Below are 22,181 nucleotides of genomic sequence, written 5' to 3'. Positions count from 1 at the left end.
CAAAAATGTTTGTGGCAGCCCTTTTTGTAGTGGCAAGGAACTGGAAACTGAGTGGGTGCCCATCAGTTGGAGAACGGCTAAACAAATTGTGGTATATGAATGTAAAGTAACATTATTGTTTTATTAAAAAAGATGAACAAGCTGGATTTTAGAAAGGCTGGAAGGATTTACATGAACTGATGCTGAGCAAAACAAGCAGAACCAGAAATATATTACACACAATAACAATAAGAATGTGATGACCAACTATGAACGATTTGATTCTCCTCATTGGTTCAGTGATCCAGGGTACTCCCAATAAACTTTGGACAGAATATGCCATCTACACGCAGAAAAAAAGATGGAGATTGAATGTAAATTAACACATGCTTTGTTCATTTCTGTTTTTTCTTTCCCATGGTTTTTCCCTCTGATTTTTTCTCCCAACATGATTCATAAAGCAATGTGTATTAGAAATAAATTAATTAAAAAAAGAAGTCAGGGAGATCAGTAGTCTAAGTGGAGCAGGGATAGTGTTCTAGGAATGGAGAAAATGCCAGTTGAGAAATAGAGTGTTTCATTTGTAGAACAATCAAGCAGCCAGTGTCACTGAATGAAGGAGGATGTGTTGGAAAGTAAGGTGTAAAATGACTGGACAGATAGGAAGGGGACTGAGTTATTTATGAAGATCTTTGAATGCCAAAAAGAGAATTTTGTATTAGCTCTTGGAGGTACTAGGGAGCTACTGAAGTTTATTGAGTAAGGGAGTGACACTGGCAGACCAACATTTTAGGAAAATCACTTTGGCAGCTGAATGGAGTATGAATTGGAGGGAGGGGAGAGATTTGAAGCAGGCAGACTAACCATTAGATTTGCAGTAATCAAGCTTTGGGTTAATGAAGGCCTTTATTAGAGTTTTGGCAAAGTCAGAGGAGAGGCTCTTAATAAATGAGATCTCCTCCCAGATCATCCAATTAAGAAGGGTAGTCATGTCATTATTTCCTAATTGGCAGCTCTTCTGTATTTGTCATGGTCTCCAGAAACCCATCATCTTGAAGATTACATCAACTCTGAAACTCACACCTCCTTGGTATCTCCCTCAAGTGCTTTCCCTCTTACTGGTTGGACAGGGTGACAAATGGACATGTTCCCATTAGATGCTGTAATTGGAGATACAAAAAGAAGCAAAGGACAGTCCCTGCCTGTCTTTATATACTCTTTATGTACATAATACAACACATTAATATTATTATATTTTTGATATGACATATTATATTAACATAATATATGCATATATTATATATTATATAACAATGTTATATAATAATATCATAGTATGAAGTATAATATTTTCATCATCCTGTCCCTGCCTGGTACTCTCCCTTTCCTTCCTTATCATCTTTCATCAGATTATAAACTCTTTGAGGGCAGGGGCTGTCTTTTGCCTTTCCTTGTATGCCCAGTGCTTACTTAAAACAGTTCATAGTAGGTGCTTAATGACTCAGTTAATTGACTGACTAAATATGTCAATAAATGACCGTGCACATAAAGCATTTATAACTTTAGCTCGAATTTTTTCATTTTATCTGCCTAAATTATTATTCTTTTCAGCAACTGGGTGATGGTAATTTGGGGAGAGAGAGACTGACAAAGCAATTTCCAATAATCTTGTCACGCAGGAGGGAGGGGAGTCCTCTCACTAGGAATATCAGGGAGTATTAGTATAACCTTCCATTTTCTTGATTTTTATGTTACTTTCTCATAAGAATATTGTTTGAAATTTATTGTGGTAGATGGTATGGGATCCTAGTCTAAATTGCCCCCCTCTCCCCTTTTTTTTTTGAATCTAGCTTATGACAGGCAGGTCGTAAGATAGGGTAAAGAGGTATGGAACCTGATCCCTGGCCTCCAGGGTGGGCTGCTCCTGCTTCCTTCTGCTGGCCTGACTTTCTGACAACTCTGAGGGTCTCTGCAGGCGAGCAGCATCTGCTGGTGTATCACTACTCCGCGTATTCCATGACATAAAGCAGACAACAGAGACTGGCTGCTGCAGTCTGTCATGGGGTGATTATGAATCATGGAGACCAGGGCTGATAAAGGTTGAGTCTGGAGCTAGTGTGGAAGTGTAAACCAGGACAAGAGGGGATCTCGAGGGCCAAGACTGCTGGCTATCATATTTTGAGGTAGACTGGTCAGTTAGTTGAAAAAGGGAGACTGATTTCCATTGTTTTTCTCCTTCTGCTTTTCATTGTTATCATCTGTTATCCAGAAATTGGATCTGGGTATACACACAATTCTCTCATTCCTTTCCTTGAGTTATAGGTACAGAATTTGAGAATTCTATCTTACTATATGAGATCTAGAAGGGCAAGTGGGAGGAGGTTTGTGAGATGTTTTTAGGCAAATGGTTCCATATAGGAGCATTTAACCTATTTTCTTTCTATTTTTATTATGTTCAATATACTATATGATCATGTTAAGTACTAAGTTCAGAAGATGTGATGGTAATTATGACCAGAAAGAGGAAAGTTTGAGTTATCTCTCAACCATAGATTACATATTTTAACAATCTGAATAATATTTCATTTTCTTCCCTAGCTTAATTCTAAACAAGACATGATGGTAGGGTGAGCAGTCTAGGCGTCTTTAGGCTGAGTGTCCTCTGGTGGCCAATGGGGATATTACAATATATGTTTTTTTAATTTAGGAAGATCATCCCACACATGTATGTCACACACTCTGATGTCACTGCTTACTATTGGGTTGTGGCTCAAGTTGAGTATCACCTGGTGAGTAACTTAGATAATGTACTTCCTTGGTGGAAATTAGTACAATGACACATTGTCTTGTTTAAGTTTAGGGGAAGCAGTTGATTTGGACTACTTACAGTGCCATGAGTATCAAATGTGTCGCAAACATTGTAACATAAAGTGCTGTATGCATAACTTATTAGGCAGGTGTGATTTGTGGGCACTAGGAAAGACTGCCCTGCCCTAAATGCTTCTTTCACAGGTCTGAAATTCTAAGGTCACTGTAGGATCAAGGGTTTAGAACTAGAAAAATTCTTTTAAGTCAGTGGCAGGAAAAGCAATGCTCACATGTTTTATGGAGGGCACTTTATTGTTCTTTTCTAGCCCAGGTTAGCTTTGGGCAGCCTCCTATGGGACAAAGGAAAGAGCTGGTGAGAGAGCCCAAAGAATGTGTGGGGAAGGGCTCTGGGCAGTCAGGGAGCCACTCCGAGGCTAGAGAGCAGCAGTTGGGCACAAGCAAGGGGCCAGGGAGGAATGAAAGGCACTGGAGACAAATCTCTCCTAGTTTCCAGTTGGGCTTGGGCTTGGCCCTGAAGGCTTTGTACAACTCAGCCTGCGCACTAAAGAGGTGACATTCATCCACTGATGGAGAATCACAGGAGCAAAACAGCCACACACTATGAAGCCCTTAGAAATTGCTGAGACTGGCCCCAATTTAAATGGGCCCACTCCACTTGGATGGAGAGAATAGCATTTTATTATATCAGGAACAATCCTTAGCTGACATCATGGGCCAGCTCTAGTTCCGTGCTTGTTTTTGCTATCTACTTGGGAATCATTTTTAACAATTGTCAAAATAATACATCAGTCAGAAGCAGCAGCTCACTGGTACCAGAGCTCTCCAAATCGCTAATAATATCCAAAGGGGCCATCCAGAGTCTTTCCCAGGTCACATACCTAATTTCTCATGACAGATCTGAATTTGGATCATTCTGACTTCAGGCCCAGCCCTCTATCCACTGAGTCACTGAGTTGCCCCAATACCTCTCAATACAGACTTTACTTACACTGCTATTGTTGCTGTATGTGTTCTTTTGGTTTTGCTTTCTTCACTCTACTTTACTTCATAAAAGTCTTATATTTTCCAAGTTGTTCATATTTGTCATTCCTTATTATGTCATTTCCTTATTGTTTAGTTATTCACAGAGTTTTGGGTTCACATTTTTCTCTTCTTCTCTTCTTTTTTTAAAATAAACTTTATCTTTTAAAATTATCAAACATTTATTTTCCCCTCCCCCCCTCCCCTCCCCCCTTCTCCCCAGTGCACTATCCCTTGTAACAAAAAAGAAAGAAAAGAAAAGAAATAAGAAAATCTTGGTAACAAATAAGCATCATCAAGCATATAAAATTCCTAAATTGGCTACATTCCAAAATGTGTCTCTTTCTGCATCGAGAGTTCATTACTTCTGTGTTGGAAGGTGTATAGCATGTTTTATCATCAGTTTTCTGGAATCATGGTTGGTCATTGTTGCATTGATCAGAATTCTTATGTTTTTCAAAGTTGTTTGTCTTTATAGTATTGTGTAATTTGTCAACTTGGTTTTGCTCACTTCACTTAGAATCAGTTCATACAAGTCCTCCCATGTTTCTCTAAAACTGTCCCTTTCATGATGTGTTACGGCACAGTAATCTTAAATAATAGGGAACTATATCTCTAAACTTATTAAAATTGTATATATATTTTGAGTTATCAGTTTTGGGTAGAGCCCTAAGAGATCAAAGAAAGAGGAAAAGTTCCTATATCTAAACTCTTCTTGTCATAAAATAGAAGTGGAAACTAAGGGAATATTCATCAATTGAGGAATGACAAAACAGATTATGATATGAATATAATAGAATACTATTGTGCTATAAGAAATTATGTAGGGGATAGTTTATAAAGAAACCTGGAAAGATTTCTACGAACTGATACAAAGTGAAATAATCAGGAATGGGAAAACAATTTATAACTACAACATTGTAAAAATGAACAATTTTTAAAGACTTATGAACTTTGATTAGTGCAGTAATCAACAATGATTCAAGAGGGCTGATGAGAAAGTATACCACTCATCATTTGAGAAAGAGAGATGGTGGGCTAAATATGCAGAATGAGATACATATATTTGTTTGTTTTTTATTTTCAAAATACATGCGAAAATAGTTTTCAACATTTACCCTTGCAAAACCTTGTGTTCCAAGGTTAAAAATATACAATTTTTCTATATATATTTCTATCTACATTTTATCATGCTGCACAAGAAAAATCAGATCAAAACGGAAAAAACGAGAAAGAAAACAAAAAGCAAGAAAGCAAAAACAACAAAAAAGAAAAAACTATGTTGTGATCCACATTCAGATCCGATAGTCTTCTCTCAGGGCTCAGATGGTACTTTCCATCATGAGATATATATATTTGGACATAGCCAATATAGGTATTTGTTTTGCTTGACTCCTTATAGTGGTTACAAACATTTTCTTTTTCTTTCTTTTTCTTTTTTTCAGTGTGTTGGAGGGCTGGGGAGAAAGAAAAAATGCGTATCAGCTGATAAAATTGAAAATAATAAAAACCTATAGTACAATTTATTAAGCATTTTACCAATTGATGAATATCCCCTTACTTTCCAGTTCTTTGCCACTGGGAAAAAACAAACTATCATAAATATTTTTTTTTGTGTATTTACAATCTTTTTGCTTTCCTTTGATCTCTCTGGGCATAAATCTAGATTTGGTATCAATTGGGTCAAAGGCTATGCACAGTTTTGTAATCCCTGCTCCCCCATTTTTGTTATAATAAAAAATATGGCTTTCGATTTAATTTTGTACAAATTGATTTTTTCTTGCTAGATTTAACCTACTTGGGGGAATATCTGATAAAATATCTGGGTTAAAGAGTATGAGCAATTTAGTAATTTTTCTTGCGTAATTCCAAATTGTTTTCCAGAGTTGTTAAATCAACTCATAGCTTTAACAGGAATGAATGATTGTTTTCCCACATCTCATCTAACAATTAGTTTTCTAATTTTCTCCCCATCTTTACTGGCTTTTCTTATCTTTTGTTATGAGATAATATTTGAATGTTGTTTTAATTTTCATTTTTCTGATTATTAGTGATCTTGAACATTTTTTTTTCAGTTATCTGTTGATAGCTTCTATTGCTTTTTTTTTTTTTTTTAACTCTGTTCATATTCATTAAGCATTTTAGGGAATTATCTCTAATCTTATAAGATTTGTTTCAATTTTCTCTATATATTATGAATGCCAGGCTTTTAGCTAAGATTCTTAATGCAGATTTCTCCTCCCCCCAGTTTTTATTTTCCTTCCTCCCATTCTGACTTGATTTTATCTATGTTATTTCTTCTGTTCTTTAATTGTGATTTTTTTCCCTCTGTAATTGCAAAAGTTATAATCTTACATTCTCCTAATCTTTTTATTATTAATGATGTGACTTTTTATATTTAGATCATTGCTTATTTATTTGGAACTTTTTGGTAATATATGATATAAGATGCAGCTCTAATGAATTTTTGGACAATTTACTTTCTAGTTTCCCTAGCAGTTCTTATTAAATTTAGTCTATTCCCTAGGAGTTTGTGTTCTTGGATTTATTAAACACCAGACTATTTATTTATTTCTAGTCTTTGATTACTTATCTAGTCTATTCCACTGATATATTTTTGTGTTTTGTAATCTAATAGTAATAATTTATTAAAAATGTTTTATTAATTTTATTTTAAAAATCCATCATTGTCACTTCCTAGTAATCCACTCCCCCTCCCCCCAGATAGTTAAGTACAACATTGGTCTTCTTTGATAAAGTGTGCCATCATTCTGCATCTATATACTACTACTTCTCTCATTTGAGAGGTCTTGCTATCAGACATTTTTGATAATTATTACTTTGTTTTATTATTTTTAATTCAGGAAGCTCTAAGCTCCCTGACTTCCTACAAGTTCCCTTGCTGAACTTCAGCAAGTTCAGCTGAAACATATTTAAATCTCAAAATCTAAATGTCTTTAACTTTTGGCAAATTTAATAGTGTGCAAGATGAAATGATAATTACATTTCTTCCCCATAACCAAGTAGCATAAATATTATAATTATTAAGATTCACAGTGAAAGGTTAAATGACTTATGCATGATAACAGTAAGTAGCTGATAAAGTATTCAAGCCCAGGTCTCCTGACTTTGCGGCCCTGAACTTTATGCATGAGGTCAGTTTGCTTCTAGATAACTAACTCTGCTTTTCTAGGCATATGAAGGTAGTTTTGCCTGATCTTTTTTAGTCCCCAACTTTTCTTTTAATTCGTAGGGCTGGTACTTAGAACCCCTGAATCTGTCCTTTTCTATCCATAATCTCTGAGTCCCCACAGGTGACCCTCAGAATCCCTCAAACCTCAAGTGAGATTGATTTACCCTTCAGAGTAAAGACAGGCTTTTTCAAAAACAGGTCAATTCAGAATCATTCACTGACTATCCTTCATTGTTGCTTAAGGGTCAATTCAATAATATTTATAAAATGGAATTATTTATCAAAAATGGAGCTGTGCCAGGCCCAGGGGAGTACAAAGTTAAATATTTGAGGACTTTACAAGCTGGGGTAGTAGATAAGGCATTGGCCCTGAAGCACTAAGTAGAAGAGAGGGGCAGAAGTGGGGGGGACATAGTGGTCCAAGCAAAGGAGGCCCCCTGAAGCAGTCTTTCACAGCGTGGGTAGTTTGGGATGGTTGGAATGTAGGAATTATGCCTCAGTAGGGAGAATTAAGCCTTACGTTAGAGCCAGGTGGCAAAGGGCTTCAGATACCAGGTTGAGGATTCTGGATCTTACCCACGGGGCAACTGGGAAGCCATGGAAGCTTTTTGAACAAGAGATTGACAAAATTATCTCTGTGTGCTAGGGGTTCCCAACCTTTTCTCAGGATTGGGAAAGAAATGGGGGTTCAGGTAGGAAACAAAACTGGTGATACTGGTGTTTTTATTGATAAGGAAAGCCATTAAAACAGGGCCTAAGCTGCTTATAGGGAATTTGATTTTTGATGAACTAAGATGGAGAAGGATGGGCAGCACCATGTAGGAGAAAGATGATGTACAGAAAAGCAGAAGTTCCAGTCTAAGCCCGGTTCAAAGTATCCGCAGGACTTTAGAAGCGTTACTCAGATGGGGCCTGCGAGGGTCCATATGTTAAATGAGGGAGCTGGATGAATTATTCCCCCTCTGTGGCTCTTTTCTGCTTCTGTACTGTAACCCTCAGATGGGGGCATGGCTTGGACATGGCAGGCTTTGGGTGGAGCCCCTTTGGAGGATATGTTGCAAGAGGCACCAAGCTGGGAGAGATACTTCCAGCAGAAAGTCTGCCGCCTGGCTCCTCGTCTCCCACTTAAAATTCATGGCTCACGTTGCTGTTCTCTGTGATACAAACCAGCTGCTCCTCCCAGGCGGGATCCTCAGAGTCTGCATTGGAGGCAGAGCCTTGGTTAGGAGCCCATGTTAGAGCCCTTTGCTAAGAAATTTAGGGGAAGATGTAGGTGTGGATTTTTGCTGGCTTAACAAATTTAGGCAGTACCTTTGGCTAAGGAGAAAAGCTTTCCCCCTGGGCAGATCCTATTACTGCCTAACATCCCTAAAACTCACTGGAGATGAATGGTCGTGGAAGCTGAGACCGAAGGTTAAGACATAATTATGGTAGCAACTAGATGGCACAGTGGACATCAGACACTAGATGTGTGACCCTGACCAAGTCACTTAACTCTGTCTCAGTTTCCATTTCTGTAAAATGAGTTGGAGAAGGAAATGACAAAACTCCAATGTGGGCACAAGGTATTGGACCCGACAAAAATGATAAAAATGATTCTGCCTTGGAACTTGCTTTATGGTTTGAAAAAACCTGGAAAGCCCTTCTCCCATCCCAAAGTATCCCACCATGGGCTCACGGAAGTGCCAAAGGCCATCTGTAGTTGAAGAGTCCTGGCCTGAGAGCCAGGGTACCTAGTCTAATCTCACCTTTGCCATTAAATAGCTGTGTCACCGTGAGTAAAGTACTTCCTCTCATGGACTTCAGTTTTCTCCTCTGTAAAACAAAGTGGAACCAGTTGTAAATTCTGTTTACTTCCAACTTTAATGATTGGTAATTAAGCTCTGTGAAATTCTGACCAGTAAGAGTCATTACTCTTCCTCATAGTGAGAACAGGAAAAGGGCAGGTCCTGAGCGTGGGATACTCATTGCCGAAGATGGCTAAGTATCACAGTGCTAGGTGACGGTTTGGAAATCATATCTGGTGATAGTTATTCTTCATTAGAGCCTTTGCATCTTTACTGTAACAAATAGAACTTGGCTTACCATGAAGCCATTTGCCACAGACAGAGAATTTTTCTGGCTTTGAAAATTATGTGCAAATATAAAAGGAATTCTGTGTCCATTGCATCCCCTTCTTATACATGCTGGTCATTGTCTATTGTCCTAGCTCTGAGGGTGAGGACCACTGTAGGATGCCCTCTTTAATGGGATGGGGGTAGGATGCATCATGAGGACACTGTGTACCTGGGGGTTGGCTATCAAAAAAGGAGGAGTCATCTGAAAGGGAAAGTAGTAGGGGTGAGGCCGAGCTATCCAAAGGGAGCCCTAAATGTCACATGTGCTACTTCAGGATAGCAATTCCCTAAACCTCTTCTTTAGACCAGAGGCCTGGGGGTTGTACAGGAACTGGAGTCAAGAGTCATGGGTTTGAATTCTGCCCAGATATTTATTAGCAATGTGACCATGGGGAAGTTATACAACATCTTAATGTCTCAATTTTCTTTTCTGTAAAGGAAGTATAATATTTGCACCACAACTTTTACAGGGTTATTTAAGGAAATCACTTTATGGACTTAGGTAAATGAGAGTAATTATTCTTTTAACAAACTTTTAATTAAAAATAAAAATTTTAAATTAAATTAAATTAATGCCTACTGTGTAGCACTCTGCTAAGTGTTAGAAGAGGCATGAGACACATTTTGCTGTCCCCTCGGCACCCGAAGTCCAGTAAAGGAATAAGATAATGTCATCAGTAACTAAGAGCTGCTAGGTGGTACAGTGCATGAAACACCAGGCCTGAAGTCAGGAAGACTCATCTTTCTGAGTTCAAATCTGTCCTCAAACATTTACTAGTGATATAACTCTGGGCAACTTACCTAACCCTGTTTGCCTCAGTTCCATATCTGTAAAATAAGCTAGAAAAGGAAATAGCAAATGACTCCAGTATTTTTGCCAAGAAAATCCTAAATAGGGTTACAAAGATTCGGACATGACTGAAAATGACTGAACAACATTGGTAATGATCATCCACAACATTATGTGATGGTTCATTTGAAAGGTACAAAACAAAGTATCATGTGAGACCCAAGGGGGAAAGTTGGAACCTAACACCAGTGAGGTGGTGATTAGGAAATGCTTTCTTGCAGAGGTAGCAAGTGGTTTGGGCTCTAGAGGATGGCTAAGTGTTCAATAGGCAAAAAGTGGAGAAATCTAAGTGTCTATCATCCAATTAGTCAACTGGCAATTATCAAGCACTTACTATGTGTCAGGTAAAGGTGTGGACATGGGAAAGAGAGCATTATGTTCTGGGAAAATAGAATAATCTGAGGGGGTGAATGACATGAAATGAGGCTGTAAAAGGGGCAGCAGGGCCTAGAGGGTGTTGAATGCTGAGCAAAAAGCTAGCAATTCACAGTGCCTTCCTTATCTCCTATTTCAGAATCTTTACTATATGTTTTATTAGGAATATAGGATGCTATGCAAAGTCAGAATGCTTTCAGTTTGTAGCTGTTATCCAGATAATGATCAAGGAAGATATCCAAGATGCAGGCAAAGGGACTTCAGAGAGAAAAGGGAAACTTGAGACTTTGGGACAGTTTCCCCAGATAGGTCCTAAAAGTGAGAGCTGTTACTTCATAGAATAATCATCTTGCCTAACTTTCCCGAACCAGAAAAGCTGAGACTAAGAATGAAACTTTGAGCTCATAGAAGAAGCAGCAGCAGAGAAAGATTTTCCATCTTGGAAATCTTGGAGCTGGAGGAAAAGGCTGATGCACAGTAACAGGATAGATCTAATTTAAGCTCTCCACAGTTAGGGAGATCCTAGCAGTCCTGAACCTCAGTCTTGATCTTCCTTCCCAGCTATTAACGAAGAGCCTCCCCGAGGTGAGGAGCTACTGATCATTAAATGGTACCCATGGGCACAATGGAGCACACATCAACATCATTGTCATAGTTGGCAATATTGTGAGCAGCAGCAACAAAACATCCCCAGCATCATCAGAAAGTGCCTAATTATACTTGGCTCAGTGGGTGACAGAGAGAACCAGACATACACAATCAATCCCTGCTCTGCAGATTAATACATGGAAGGCAAAGACATATCTTTAAAATTCCTTTTTATTTGTGAAATTGCTAGTCAGTAGGACCTTTGTAGGCTGTGTTTTTTTCTTGTTGATGACAATAATTTGTGACTTTTCTATAGCACTTTAAGATTTATATGTCTCCTCACTCCAGATCTGACTTTTTCCCTTCTAGAGATAGATTTATATCAATCAAGAAATATTCTTTTAATGCCTACTATGTTGTGCTAAGTGTTAAGGGTACAAAGAGAGAAATGAAACAGTCCCTGCCCTCAGAAAGCTTACTTTCTATTAGAGGAAACCAGAAGGACATAAGTTATTACATACAAAATAAACAAAGTTACTTTTGGGAGGAAAAACACTAGTATCTGGGGGAGATTAGGAGAGGCTTCATGTACATGTTCATGTAACTCTCTGTTACAAGGTAATACTCCATCATCCCAGCTCCAGAGCATAGATTCTTTTGATTCACACAAGTGCCTGGGATTGTTGTGAGGATCAAATGAGATAGTATTTGTAAAACACCTAACATAGTACCTGGCATGTAGTAAATGCGTAAAAATCCCTTTTTTTGCTTCTTACTTTCCTTAAGTTAGAAGGTAACACCTATAACCTTAGGAGATTAAAAAAATACCTCTTTCACAATAAAGCTCTGTTAATTGAATTGGTGACCCACTCTACTTTTTTTTTTTTTAAGCATCTTGCTTTAATTCAACCAAGATAAAAAAAAAAAAGGCAATAAGAAAGACAACCAAAAAGTGAATTTTTACACATAGAGAACATATACACAGCAGTCAGGTTTGGATGTACTTTTCCACCCAGATCTCCAAATTGTACTCCTGACTTCAGACTCTTTGCTTTGCCATAGTAAACTCTTCACCTTGGAAGATTACTCTGTCCTTGAAAGGACCCTCAGTCTCTGGGATCTTTCCCCGTGCTTGGATGATTCCTCCTAGAACTTCCATTTTAAGGAAGAAACCCCATTCAGCTGTGTCTCCTCGATCTTACTCTTTCTCTACTAAGCCCTTATACCATGTACCTTCTTGTCTCTTGAACCTCCTTTTCACTATTGCTCATGTGTTGTCTTCCCTCATCAGATTGTAAGCTTCCTGAAGACAGGGTTCTTTTTTTCTGCTTGTAATTATATTTGTGATATCTGGAATATAGCAGTGCTTAATAAAAAACTTGTTGCCTGAGAGAAGATACTGGTAACATTTACAAGTGGAGGATAAGCTCATTTTCATTGAAGAAAGGATGAGTTTGCCACCGGATGAAGCTTAGATAGAATTGTCTTAGGAGTTCCATCTTCTTTCTGATGTGTCTGAGAGAACATTGTCAATTCTCTGCCTAAGAGAGTATCATGGAGGAGACAGGATTAGAGACTCTTTTTAAAGAATGGAGGGATACTGCCTGAAGCAATTTACAAGGTGACCTTATGGTTCCCTCTCTTAGGTGACTAGGTTATATAAGGAGGGCTTTGTTTTCTGGCACATTTGGATGGACAGATATACTACTGGATTTCACATTTACTTTCAATATGTATGTGAGGCAACTGGCTGAACACAGTGAATAGTGACAGGTCTCTCCTCCCTGTCAAATCCGTCAGTCTGAACCAGAGCCTCCCACTCTCTCAGGTTTGATAGTAATCCAATCCCTTTCCCTTTGATTTTTCAGATCACCCACCCCTGGTCTCCCCTGTTCGTTGCTTGCTGAGCTATTCAGACTTTGGCAGCTGTTTGGGTCCCAAAGTGAGTGAGTTCATCCTCGGAGCATGTGCCTGGGTAGTCATATCCTCAAGGTTTGAGAAGCACGACATAAGACATTTGGTATTCACTCGGCAGTCACATAGGGACATGTCCATTCTGGACTGTCCCTCAGGGCCAGCTATTGCCAGGTTTGCCTAAGATCCCTGAGTGAGACTCTTGGCTTGAGGCATAGGAGGTCACCTCCAAGTTTACTTCCATCATTCCCTACCCCAAGTCTTTGGTTTTTCCTACAGTAATTAATTTCAGCAGAAACCCATTCTCATTTCCTTTTCCATTTTTCTAAATCTGAAATCTCCCACCTGGTCTGGAACTAGGATTTTAAGAGATCAAAGTTAAAGCTTTAATAGTCCACAGAATTTCTTGTTTCTAGGAGGGAGAGTGTTGGAAGTGACTAATGAGTTATATTCCAATATACAATGCCCTCTGATTTTGTATTATACACTACCATGCTGCATTTTGAAAGAAACAATTGTGTAATGCCTGCCCATTAATTGTGAATAAACATTTCAGCTGCACAGTGAGGATGCCAGCCAAGCTTGTCATCCCTACATCCAATAGCTTTCAGTTGTCTCACAGCCCCTTAATGCCAGCTTTTCTGAGAAAACTAGAGTTTGAGAAATGGAGCTCTATCTCAATATAATTTCCTTCCCATCCTGAAAGAAAAGAATCCACTTAGACTGAAAGGATTTGAAATCTACAGTCCCAAGAGAATGAGGTTTCAGCATTTTCCATCAACAATTCAAGAGTTATCGAGCGCTCACTGTTGGCAAAACACCTCACTATGTGTTCTCTCACCTTGAAACTCCGATGCTATTTAGGCTTTTTAAAAAATCCCTTTATTAAGTTCTAACTTGTATTACAGTTACCTGTTTACATGTCACATTCACTCTCACTGGGTGGTAGAGGCTTCAAGAGCAGAGGTGGACCCTGTAGTATAGATGAAAGAAGGCTGGGACCCTAACGTTCCACTTAGAACCTGACCCCACTACACACTGTGTAAACTAAGTGACTTGCTCACAAATCACTTGGCATCTATGAGCCTCAGTTCACTCATTAATAAAATGGGGATAATAATACTAATAAAAAGGTTTTGAATAAAGTGCATTATAAACTTTTAAAAAATATATAAATATATCATCATTATTGTTCCTGAATTCAGTGCTTAATATTGCTCACTGGCCCATTGCAAATTTGCTAAGAACTGCTGTCAGAAAGTACTGGGAGAAAAGAGGGAGAAGGTGTTCCGATGGAAGAGCCAGAGTGCTCAGTCCAGATATCTCTTCTGGAGAAGCAGGGGGAGCAACCATTTGCTCCAAATGCAATAACTGTATAAAAGGTTTCCCCTGTTTTACAGAAAGGGAAACTGAGGCAAGCAAAACCATTTGGCCTCTTCTTGGGAAACTGATTTTTAGATTCACAGGTGAGTCCTCTGTACCCTGCTCAGAACTGTCCAGGGATGCTTCTTACAGCTACATTCAGTCTGAAAAACTGGAGACCTGGGCTCTTTCACCACACACATGTACACACACTCATTTATACACACACATGCTTGTGCTCACTCACACTCTCTCACACACTCAGACCCACACTCTCACACTCGTGCTCACACATACACACATGCACTGATGCTCACACTCACCCTCTCTCTCACACGCTCATGCACACACACTCACACTTATACTCACATTCACACTGAGCCCTTCCTCTGCCTGAGACCCTCTCCCACAGACACAGACAGAGGTGCTAATAGTTCCTGGCCTTTTTCAGAGCCTTTCTCAGGAGCTGCTGCTCTCACTTTCAGACTGGGAGAACCCTTGCCGGTGGTTTGCCCAGCACAGGCCGAGCTCTTGCTGTTAGGTCAGTGTCCACTGTCTGTCCGGGGGAGATTGGAGTTGGCCACAAACCCAGCTTCGGGGACCAGAGGCTGCTTGGGGGTGCTACGGTCCGGCTTCCTTTTCTTCAGCGACCTGAGCCCGTGGATTAGTTTTTCCAAGAAGCATGGCCGTTTCCATGGCAGCAAGGGAGCCAAACCTCTCCTCAGAAAACCTGCATTCATGGCCTCGTTTATCTGCCCTGCTGACAGGCCGGGAGATCAGGGTGTCTGGGGACCTGCGATTCCCCTTTGGGCAGCACACTCCTGTGACCGTTCTGTTTTTTTCCTCATCTAATCTGGCAACCACTCCTGACCCTGGAGAGAGTTACTTCGAAAAGTTCTGTCTTTCAATTAGTTGGCTCTGGGGTGGGAGGGACTGCTGTCCATTTTTGGAGGTTAAAGTGGACCTTCCATTGTGAGGTGCAGATAAGATGGGACTCAGGGATTGGGGTTCCCCTGCAAATTCCCTTGGAAGCAGTCCCCTAGCCCAGATGCTCCAGACTGAGAAGAAACAGGGGAATGCAGTAGAAAGAACATGCTGCCAGGAGACAAGAAACGGACTTGTCCCCATGCTCCTACGAATTGTATGGCAGTGTGCTGACAGCAAGAAGACTGCTGGCTTTAGAATCAGATCACCTGAGTTCACATCTTGGTTGTGTTGCTTCTTAACTCTGCAATGTTGGGCAAATCATTTAACATATCTCTAGGTTTTAGTTCCCTCAAAATAAAATATCGGGGTTGCACAACATGACTCCTAAGACCCCTCCAAACTCTAAACTAATGATTCTGTGAGCCTTAGGCAAGAAAACTGGGCCTCAGTTACTTATTTTTAAAAATGGGAATAATAATGTATTTGCATTAAAGGAAGGGGCAGATCTTGTTTGAACATTTTTAATTCAGTGACCTGCCTCACTCCCTGAAACCATTTAATTGTGGAACTGGAGATGAATAGCATATTTAGACTTCTCTTCTTATGTGTTGGCTGCTCACTTCATTTGGACCTCTATGGCATTTTAATACTTGCCAGTGAATCACATTTTTTTAGGATCTTAAAAGCCTCCATAGAACCTGACTGAGTTTGGCTGGCCAACCTTGATCTTTGTTCTCCTATGGTGAAGAATAAGTCTCTTCTTGGCAGTCAGCCCTTTTTAACCCTATATAATCAACAATATTAATTGAGTATCCAGTGTAGACAGAGAACTATCATTATCAATTGCTAACCGTTTGTTATTACTAATATTGTTTTTACCTCATGTGATTTCATTGCAATAGGAATCCTTTAGTTAGGGAACAGCTTCTGCTAAAGCATATGGGCCCTCTTCTATCATTTATAGTCCTAGCTGGTTGCCTGGAGAATGGAAAAGTTATATCACATGCCCACATCACATAGCCATTATGTATCCGGGGCAGAACTCAAGTCCAAGTTCAAAGGACTAGCGTGGACAGACTTTCTGTGCTCTGAGGGTTCATTTCCCACCGTTGTTTGCTAGGTTCTTCTGTGGTTTACTTCACCAATTCCCTTTCCTTATTGGAGAGAGGTCAGACTTTGCCTCCCATCTTGCTTCTAGGAACGTGTGGTAGGTGTGTTGGCAGGGGGCGGAAGGAGTGCTACAAGGAAGGGTTTTATTTTACCTTTCCTGGATGGAATGTCAGTCATCCCAGCCATGGAGGGTATAAATAGAGGAACACGTAAGCCTGCATTAAGATCCAGAACATAAAACAGCCACCACAAAGTGCTCCGCTGCTCTCTTTGATTAAAGGTCTCTGACAGCACCGCAGACTTTGCTGTGGATCCAGCCAGTCAGTCACCTAATCCCAAAGCCTTATCTCAGAAATAGTTTAGGTAGGTTCAATGCCATGTGCAATCCCTTCTCATCCTGACACCAGCAGCTCCAGATCCTAACTGCTTTTCTTGCTTTTATTACCCATTATAGATTATCCATGGTCAGAACAGCCAGGGGAACATGGAGATGGAGGTGTACAGTTAATCCCCAATCTCTCACTTTAAGCCAAAAAATTTAATTCCTTCCTCCCCTTCCTTATTCCTCCCATTTACAAACCTTTGACCAGAAAGTTTAACAAAAAATGGGCTTAATAAGTGTTTTCTGCTCCTTTGATTTCTCCGGTGAGAGTAGAGTAGAAAAGAGTCCCTTATTCAAATCCCTTGATGACTCCCAATTATCTATAGGATAAAATTCACATTTTTTATTATGATTTAATTTATTTGCCAACTGTGTGCTAAATTTTATCTCCCATTCTTCTATATAAAAATCCTACTTTAATCAGGCAGTTCTATTCTCAAAACACACCCTCTGTCTTTTCTTATAACATTCTGTTCATGCATGAGAGACAGAATGACATAGTGAATAGGGCATTCAACTTGAGTCAGAAAGAATTAGGTTCAGATCTGCCTATGTGACCCTGTATAAATAAATCATCTAACTTCTCTATATTTTAGTTTTTTCATTTATATAGTGAGAGAACTTTAGTAGAAGTTGTTCCCTAACTATTCCTGTTGCAATGAAATCACATCAGGTAAAAATAATATTAGTAATAACAAACAGTTATTTCTAGCTCTAAATTTATGTATGAACCTATGATCTGGAATGTCTGCCTCCTTTTTTCTTACTCTTCCTTTCCCCTTTTCATCATCTTTTCAAAGCATAAACATTCTGCCCATCTTTTTTTTTTTATGATTATCTCTTTTTTTTTTAAATTTTATTTTATTTAATAATAACTTTGTATTGACAGAATCCATGCCAGGGTAATTTTTTTACAACATTATCCCTTGCACTCGCTAATGTTTCGTTTTTTCCCCTCCCTCCCTCCCCCCTCCCCCCCCCAAGATGGCAAGCAGTCCTATATATGTTAAATATGTTGCAGTATATCCTAGATACAATACATATTTGCAGAACCGAACAGTTCTCCTGTTGTACAGGGAGAATTGGATTCAGAAGGTAAAAATAACTCGGGAAGAAAATAAAAAATGCAAATAGTTCACATTCATTTCCCAGTGTTCCTTCTTTGGGTGTAGCTGTTTCTGTCCATCATTTATCCATTGAAACTCAGTTAGGTCTCTTTGTCATAGAAATCCACTTCCATCAGAATACATCCTCATACAATATCGTTGTCGAAGTGTATAATGATCTCCTGGTTCTGCTCATCTCACTTAGCATCAGTCCATGTAGGTCTCTCCAAGCCTCTCTGTATTCATCCTGCTGGTCATTCCTTACAGAGCAATAATATTCCATAACATTCATATACCACAATTTACCCAGCCATTCTCCAATTGATGGGCATCCATTCATTTTCCAGTTTCTAGCCACTACAAACAGGGCTGCTACAAACATTTTGGCACATACAGGTCCCTTTCCCTTTTTTAGTATCTCTTTGGGGTATAAGCCCAATAGAAACACTACTGGATCAAAGGGTATGCACAGTTCGATAACTTTTTGGGCATAATTCCAGATTGCTCTCCAGAATGGCTGGATTCGTTCACAACTCCACCAACAATGCATCAGTGTCCCCGTTTTCCCGCATCCCCTCCAACATTCATCATTATTTTTTCCTGTCATCTTAGCCAATCTGACAGGTGTGTAGTGATATCTCAGAGTTGTCTTAATTTGCATTTCTCTGATCAATAGTGATTTGGAACACTCTTTCATGTGAGTGGTAATAGTTTCAATTTCTTCATCTGAAAATTGTCTGTTCATATCCTTTGATCATTTATCAATTGGAGAATGGCTTGATTTTTTATAAATTTGAGTCAGTTCTCTATATATTTTGGAAATGAGGCCTTTATCAGAACCTTTAATTGTAAAGATGTTTTCCCAGTTTGTTGCTTCCCTACTAATCTTGTTTGCATTCGTTCTGTTTGTACAAAGGCTTTTTAATTTGATATAATCAAAATTTTCTATTTTGTGATCGGTAATGGTCTCTAGTTCATCTTTGGTCACAAATTTCTTTCTCCTCCACAAGTCTGAGAGATAAACTATTCTATGTTCCTCTAATTTATTTATAATCTCATTCTTTATGCCTAGGTCATGGACCCATTTTGATCTTATCTTGGTATATGGTGTTAAGTGTGGGTCCTTGCCTAATTTCTGCCATACTAATTTCCAGTTATCCCAGCAGTTTTTATCAAATAATGAAATCTTATCCCAAAAGTTAGAATCTTTGAATTTGTCAAACACTAGATTGCTATAGTTGACTATTCTATCTTGTGAACCTAACCTTTTCCACTGATCAACTAATCTATTTCTTAGCCAATACCAAATGGTTTTGGTGACTGCTGCTTTATAATATAATTTTAGATCAGGTACAGCTAGACCACCTTCATTTGATTTTTTTTTCATTAATTCCCTTGAGATTCTCGACTTTTTATTGTTCCATATGAATTTTGTTGTTATTTTTTCTAGATCATTAAAATATTTTCTTGGAAGTCTGATTGGTATAGCACTAAATAAATAGATTAGTTTAGTGCCCATCTTTCAAGATCTAGCTCAAGTCCTATCACTTCAAAAAAATCCAACTATATCTAATCGATCTAGTCTTCAGTGATCTCTCTTTATTCAGAGTTCATGGGATATACCTTCTGTACCATTTATTTAGCATCCCAGACTATTCTAAGATATCTTTTGTATTCCTACTTTGTTATTTTGCTCTTACATAATGCTCTTACATTAGTTAACTTTATGTCTGTCTATCTTATCTCACTAAGTTGTAAGTCTCTTAAGGACAACTGTCTTTTTTGTGATTCTTACAAACTTAAAAAAAATATACTTAGTGGCAAAAATTGGAAATTGAGTGCCTATCAATTGGAGAATGGCTGAATTAGTTATTATTTATGAATGTTATGGGATATTATTGTTCTATAAGAAACGACCATCAGGATGATTTCAGGGAGGCCTGGAGAGACTTACATGAACTGATGCTAAGTAAAATGAACAATACTAGGAGATCATTATACACAGCAACAGCAAGATTGGTCAAAATGGTCAATTCTGATGGACGTTGCTCTTCTCAAGAATAAGGTGATTCAGACCAGTTCCAATGATCTTGTGATAAAGAGAGAAGACTGTGGGAACTGAGTGTGAATCACAACATTATATTTTCACTCTTTTTTGTTGTTGTTTGCTTGCATTTAATTTTTTCTCATTTTTTCCTTTTTGATCTGATTTTTCTTGTGCAGCAAGATAAATGTATAAATATGTAAGCATATAATAGATTTAACATATTTTAACTATATTTAACATATATTGGATTACTTGTTTTCTAGGGAAGGGGGAGGGAGGAAGGCGGGGAAAATTGGAACACAAGATTTTGCAAGGGTCAATACTGAAAAATTATCCATGCATTTGTTTTTTTAATTAAAGTTTTTTATTTTCAAAACATATGCATGGATAATTTTTCAACATTGACCCTTGCAAAACCTTGTGTTCCAAATTTCCCCTCTTTTCTTCTACCCTCTCCCTAGATGATAAGTAATCCAATGTATGTTAAACATGTTTAAATACATGTTAAATCCAATATATGTATACATATTTATACAATTATCTTATTCATGCACATATTTTGAAAATACAAAGCTTTAATTTAAGAAAATACACTTAAATACTCAATAGTGAGTTGTCTGACTTTAGGGATAAATAATAATAGCTAGATATTAGTACTAGAAAGTGCATATTGAGGTTTCCAAAGAAATTAAATTCAACATTCCTTTAGCCCCTACTATGTGTAAGATTCAGTGTTAGATCCTGAGCATGCAAAGATGAAAAATTGTGTAACTTCTCTCTTAAGGACCTTATAACTCTGGAAGGAAATGGGGCATGTACACAAATATGGTAAAGTAAATTAGAAAATGAGTAAGTACATAGAAGAGGTAAAAGAGAGGTCTGAGAGATTGGACAAAAAGAGAATGATCACTTTTAGCATTGCCATTAGAAAAGACATCATAGGAGATAGTACCTGATCTGGGCGGTCAGGGATTTTGACAGCTAGAAATTAGTGATTGTGGTTGTTACTGAAGAAGACCATGACATCAGGGAGGTCATGCCATGACATGCAAGTGAATTGGATTCAAATGAAAGAGGGCTATGCAAAATTACCTCACTTTCTCCTCTAAAATCATCTGGGTCCAGGGGCAAGATATGGCTCAGGATGACTAGAGATGGTCCTGGATACAGTGGGAGACCTTGGCCTTTTTAAGTTAAGGTCTTCCACAGGTCTCAGTTTGACTGAGACAATTACCCAATCAATGATTGACTAAATGAGAGATGAGGTATAGAAAGGCCTTTTTTACCTAGTCCAAAAAAAAAAATCATTCTAGGAGGGGAAGATCCTTAGGGCTTCTGGCCAAGGCAGAAACAATTGTAACATGTCAGGCAGGGAGGGAGTGTATGAAGGAATGGTGTTGGTAGAGGGAAGGATGAGATCAGAATGCAATCTAATTAGAGTATGGAATGTCCAAAGAGGGTTTTCATGAAATGAGCCTAGAAAAATAGATTGGGCCAGATTGTGGAGGACTTTGAATGTTAGATGAAAGAGCCTGTGTTTTATTCCTGAAGAATAGATGAGGAGCTATTAGGAGCCTCTAGAAACGTAGGAACAGGGCAGTATGTGTGCATCAGGGTTTATGTATTAGCAATTTGACAGTTGGATTGTTGGAAGGAAGGATATCAAAAATTAGGATACTATTAAAACAGTTCATGTAAGAAGTGATTAAGGCCCGGACCCAGGTGGTAGCAGGGAAGTAGAAAGAAGAGAATGGGTTTAAGGGATATTACAGAGGAAGAATCAATAGGAATTGGTAACTGAATTGATGGTATAAAGAAAATGGAAGAGTCATAAACAATTCTGTTGTCGAGCCTGAGTTTTTGAGTTCATATTCATCAACAAAAATGGATAGGGAATTTAGGAGAGGGGAAAGTTTTGGAGAAAACAAAAATAAATCAGTTTTAGGGTCTCTTTTTTTGCAGATGTAGTCCCTTCTGCTCTAGAAACAGACAGTTCTTATGCCCAATGGGCTATAAAATTGGGCATACTCTGTGTCCTTACTGGGTCTGTATCCCAAGGAAATCATAAAGAAGAGAAAAGGACTCACATGCACAAAAATATTTGTAGCAGCTCTTTTTCTGATAAAGAATTGGAAAATAAGTAGATGCCTATCAATTGGGGAATGGCTAAATAAGTTATGGTATATAAAAGTAATGGAATATTATTTTCTATAAAAATATAGAACATGCTGATTTTAAAAAGTCCTGGAAAGATTTACATGAACTGATGCTCCGTGAAACAAGCAAAACCAGGAATACATTTTACAGAGTAATAGCAAGATTGTGTGATGATCAAAATATAAGACTTGATTCTTCTCAGAAGTTCAGTGATCCAAAGCAATC

General features: G+C 38.5%; 1 long non-coding RNA gene across 1 annotated transcript in view; it reads left to right on the top strand.

The window, feature by feature from the left end:
• Positions 1-22,181, top strand: part of LOC127554802 (uncharacterized) — a 36,273-nt gene that overhangs the window by 12,735 nt on the left and 1,357 nt on the right. The window lies entirely within an intron of this gene.

The sequence above is a fragment of the Antechinus flavipes genome, chromosome 3 (genome assembly GCF_016432865.1).
Source record: "Antechinus flavipes isolate AdamAnt ecotype Samford, QLD, Australia chromosome 3, AdamAnt_v2, whole genome shotgun sequence".
In the NCBI taxonomy this organism is placed as follows: domain Eukaryota; kingdom Metazoa; phylum Chordata; class Mammalia; order Dasyuromorphia; family Dasyuridae; genus Antechinus; species Antechinus flavipes.
Note: the sequence above shows the minus strand (reverse complement) of the source record. Positions and strands in the feature narration are given on the sequence as shown.